A 5,000-nucleotide genomic window follows, 5' to 3' on the forward strand; every position below is an offset into this window, starting at 1 on the left:
TTTAGTCAGGTCTACAAAGACCATATGGAGCTCCTTGTTCTGCTCACGGCACTTCTCTTGCATCTGGCGTACAGCAAACACCATGTCACATGTTCCCCTGCCTGAGCGGAAGCCGCACTGTGCTTCAGGGATGACTGTGTTGGAGACATGGTCAACCAGTCTGTTCAGTATGATGCGGACGAAGATCTTGCCGGCGATGCAGAGGAGAGAGATTCCACGGTGGTTATCGCAGGATGTTTTGTCTCCCTTCCGTTTGTAAATGTAGACAATTAAGCATCCTTGAAATCCTGGGGGACCTCCTCTCTCTCCCAGATAGACTGGAACAGGGCGGTCAGCTTATCTGTCAGCACCTCGCCTCCATACTTGTAGATGTCGGCCTGGATTCCATCCGCTTCTGGTGCTTTTCCTGACGTTGTCAGCTTCAGGGCCTTCCGAGTCTCGGCCTTGGTGGAAGGGGCAGCTAGCGAGTCATTGACCGGTAGCTGTGGGAGGGCTACAATTAACTCGTCAGATACGGACGAGTCCCTGTTGAGGAGGGTGTTGAAGTGCTCTGCACAGCGGACAAGGATGTCTTTCTTGTCTGTCAGGAGGGTGGTCTGGTCCAAGGCTCGGACAGGGGTTGATCATGTGACTCTCGACCCATACACAGCTCGGAGACCATCATGGAAGGTCTTCCTGTCGTGAGCATCAGCAGTGGACTGAAGCTCTTCGGACATTCTCTCCGACCAGGTGTTCTTCATCTCACGCAGCCTCTTCTGTACGAGTTGCTTAGTTTGCAAGAACTGGTTCTTCTTCCTCTGGCAGTCTTTATCGGAAATGTGATCCTGATGCCGTATATGCAGTGTGTTTAGAAGATTGGAGATTCCAGAGTCGTTTTCGTCAAACCAGTCTTTGTCCCTCCTCTGTACAAAGCCGAGTGTGTCAGCTGCTGCTGTGTACACAGCATCTCCATACCTCTTCTACATCAGTCGATGCAGGAATTTCTTGGAGAGCTGCTTGGATTTGCTGCTGCAGCACGTCCTTGGTGATAGGGAGGCGGTGGATGTCCAGCTTCTTAGGGGGTTTCTGCCTGGCTGGTTGGAGCTTGCGTGCAAATCTGATGTTCATCTTGCTGCGTACCAGGCGATGGTCCGACCAACAGACTGCTCCTCTCATGCAGCGTGTAATGGAAACATCACCTCTGTCCCTCTGCTGGACAATCATAAAGTCCATCATATGCCATTGCTTGGAGCGGGGGTGCATTCATGTGTTATTGTACTTGTCCACTTGTTGGAAGACGTTGTTGGTGATGGTCAGTCCATACTGCGCGCAGAGCGAAAGCAAAAGCAGTCCGTTGGAGTTGCACTTGCCAGTGCCGTGCTGTCCTATGACTTTTGGCCACGAGGAGAAGTCCACGCCGACGCGGGCATTGAAATCCCCAAGGATGATCAGCCTGTCCTTTCTGTCTACCGCTGGAATGGTGCGGCTGAGCTCCTCGTAGAAGGCATCTTTGATGTCATCAGGGTTGGTCATCGTCGGGGCATAGCAGCTGATGACTGTGGCGAAGCAATCCTCGGACAGTTTCAAATGCAGGGTCATCAGCCTATCGTTTATCCCAATAGGAAGGCTGTCAAGCTGTCATGCAAGTTTGTTTTGTATGGCAAAGCCCACGCCTGAGGTTCTTGGGGTGCCTTCTGGCTTCCCAATACAGTAGAAGGTGTAGCCCCCTCCAACTTCCTCCAGCTGGGTTTCACCGGCAAACCTGGTTTCGCTCAGGGCTGCTATGTCCACCTGGTAGCGATCAAGCATTCTAGCAATGAGCGCTGTGCGCCTTTCTGGTCTGTCGTCTCTGTCCAACAGGGTACGAACAATCCAGGCACCCAGAGTCAGGGCATGACTCCTGGTTCTTTTCTTCTGTTGTTTTTGACCGCTAGTGTTGGATGTCCAGCTAGGTGCGGTTTCCTACTAGGTACAAGGTGAGGCAGGCTTTGTTTAGGAATTCTTTCATCTCCCCTTCCCCATGTAGGAAGAGCAGTGCTGTCCCTAAAAAGGGCTACTCTGACACTGTGGGAGGATACGGGCGCTGCATCTGTCCGTCTACGGCGGACGACCATCACCCCACAGCCGCCTGCATGCAGAGTCGTGACTAGGAACTGCCAGCAGCATCCTCTGCCTGTCCCCGTTACCACTTCTCCATTGCCGCAGGGCTTGGGAAAGCTGGGTGTTGAAGGGCTGGCTCGTCGTTCCGACATTAGCCCGGTTGCCTGACCAGCACAGGTGACTTTTTGTTCAGTGAAGAGGAGTTGTTTCCTCCTCCGCCTGGTTCGTCATTGGGAGACTTCACATGCAACAGGTAGTACTGGGTTGTATGGTACCAGTAGCAAGGAATGTTAAAGGAATCGTTGATTAGGGGAGGTAACTGATCATGCAATCAAGGGAGAGGCAGCAAGGATTATGCCCCCGACCTGACTCTCTCTCTCTCTCTATATATATATGCACACCCACACGTTCAATATTCCGTTGCTCCCACAATACAGACATGCGTACACACACACCTCATCACACACACACACATGTGCACAGAGCTCTCCTGACACATGTGTACAGAGAGAGAGAGAGAGAGAGAGAGAGAGAGAGAGGCTGTCAAAGAAAACTAACATGGAATTATCATGTGGAAGATATTCTAACGTTTATTTATCCATAGTCTGTTCATCTAAGATAATGATATTAGAAATATTCTAACAAAAGCTAGAAAACGCTAAACTTCTTGGAGGTGATAGGGAAGCAATCGTGGGGACAAGACAGATTATCACTTTTGCACCTATCTACATCACTTACTCGATCAAAATTAACTTTTGCCCAAGAAGTATTTTTCAATGCCCCAAAATATCCATTGAAGAAACTCTAAAGTACAGACTGCAAATGACATAATCTTGCAATAGGTATATCAGTTCTGGCTTCACGTATCAAAACACACTGCGGCTGGGGAACTACCGCTCGAACACAGTGCACCAAATTTGTCTCGAGCAGCTCTACAGCAGAAAATTATTTGAAACCTGAACTAAATCTTAAGTCCGATACTGACTTTCCAAAAAGAGCTAGGACCGTAGCCTCACATAATTATGACCATAAATATATACACATCTACTACTATAGCAAGCTCTCATCAAAATCAGGAGCATGATATAGTCAGTGTGTTATGTCCCCTATTCCTCCTTGGGAACTCAAGAGAGCCCAATTTGATATTGATGGGAACTGAAGAGAGCCCGGTTTGATATTGATGGGAACTGAAGAGAGCCCAGTTTGATATTGATGGGAACTCAAGAGAGCCCAGTTTGATATTGATGGGAACTCAAGAGAGCCCAGTTTGATATTGATGGGAACTCAAGAGAGCCCAGTTTCATAATGATGGGAACTGAAGAGAGCCCAGTTTGATATTGATGGGAACTCAAGAGAGCCCAGTTTGATATTGATGGGAACTCAAGAGAGCCCAGTTTGATATTGATGGGAACTGAAGAGAGCCCAGTTTGATATTGATGGGAACTCAAGAGAGCCCGGTTTGATATTGATGGGAACTCAAGAGAGCCCGATTTGATATTGATGGGAACTCTAGAGAGCCCAATTTGATATTGATGGGAACTCAAGAGAGCCCGATTTGATATTGATGGGAACTCAAGAGAGCCCGGTTTGATATTGATGGGAACTCAAGAGAGCCCAGTTTGATATTAATGGGAACTGAAGAGAGCCCAGTTTGATATTGATGGGAACTCAAGAGAGCCCAATTTGATATTGATTGATGGGAACTGAAGAGAGCCCAGTTTGATATTGATGGGAACTCAAGAGAGCCCGGTTTGATATTGATGGGAACTCAAGAGAGCCCAGTTTGATATTGATTGATGGGAACTGAAGAGAGCCCAGTTTGATATTAATGGGAACTGAAGAGAGCCCAGTTTGATATTGATGGGAACTCAAGAGAGCCCAATTTGATATTGATGGGAACTCAAGAGAGCCCAATTTGATATTAATGGGAACTGAAGAGAGCCCAATTTGATATTGATTGATGGGAACTCAAGAGAGCCCAGTTTGATATTGATGGGAACTCAAGAGAGCCCAATTTGATATTGATATTGATGGGAACTCAAGAGAGCCCAAGGTGGGAACTCAAGAGAGCCCAATCTGATATTGATGGCAACTGAAGAGAGCCCAATCTGATATTGATGGGAACTCAAGAGAGCCCAATTTGATATTGATTATACGAATGTGACAAAGACTGACAACATAAATTTATTGTCATCCTATGCTTGAATCCACTTATATGATAAATATCCAAATCATTTGATGGTTTATGCAGATGGTTCTGAATTAAACAATAATGCAGGTGCCACATACATCATACCTGGCTTAAACGCAGAAAAGTTTTATAACGTGTGAAAAAAATGTCAATCTTTACTGCAGAACTTGTTGCAGTACTTTTGGCATTAAATTTTTTACTCGATTTTCCAAAAGATACATTCCAAGTTGCTTTTTGTGTTGACTCCAACTCAGTTATTAATGCTATCAAATCTATATACTCGAAAGTTAAGTCTGAAATTACTACTGAAATTAGACATCTAATTCATTTACTCTCAGTGAAGGGCACTAGCATAACTTTTATCTGGATTCCTTCGCATTGTCGCTTTTTTGTTTTCATAATGAGAAGCTTGATTTATTAGCAACAGAAGGAGCAAAGGGGTCAGCTAAGTCAACACGTTTATCTCGTCCATTTTCATTGTAAGAATGTTATAGTATAGTGAAACAGATCAGACTTTCAGAGAAAAGAAAGGAATACAGGTTGTTCCAATGTACACGAAAAAATAAATAAAATTTATGAAATTGTTGGCAACCACGAACACAATGAAAGGCAGATTGTGTCACTGATCTGTCGATGGGAACTGAACTGTTTCAAGACAAAATATGTAAAAAGTGTTTCCTGTGTATGTGGTAATTCTATAACAAGTGACTATATATTACATGCTATATGC

Source organism: Babylonia areolata, chromosome 2 (assembly GCF_041734735.1).
Source record: "Babylonia areolata isolate BAREFJ2019XMU chromosome 2, ASM4173473v1, whole genome shotgun sequence".
NCBI classification, from domain to species: Eukaryota; Metazoa; Mollusca; class Gastropoda; order Neogastropoda; family Buccinidae; genus Babylonia; species Babylonia areolata.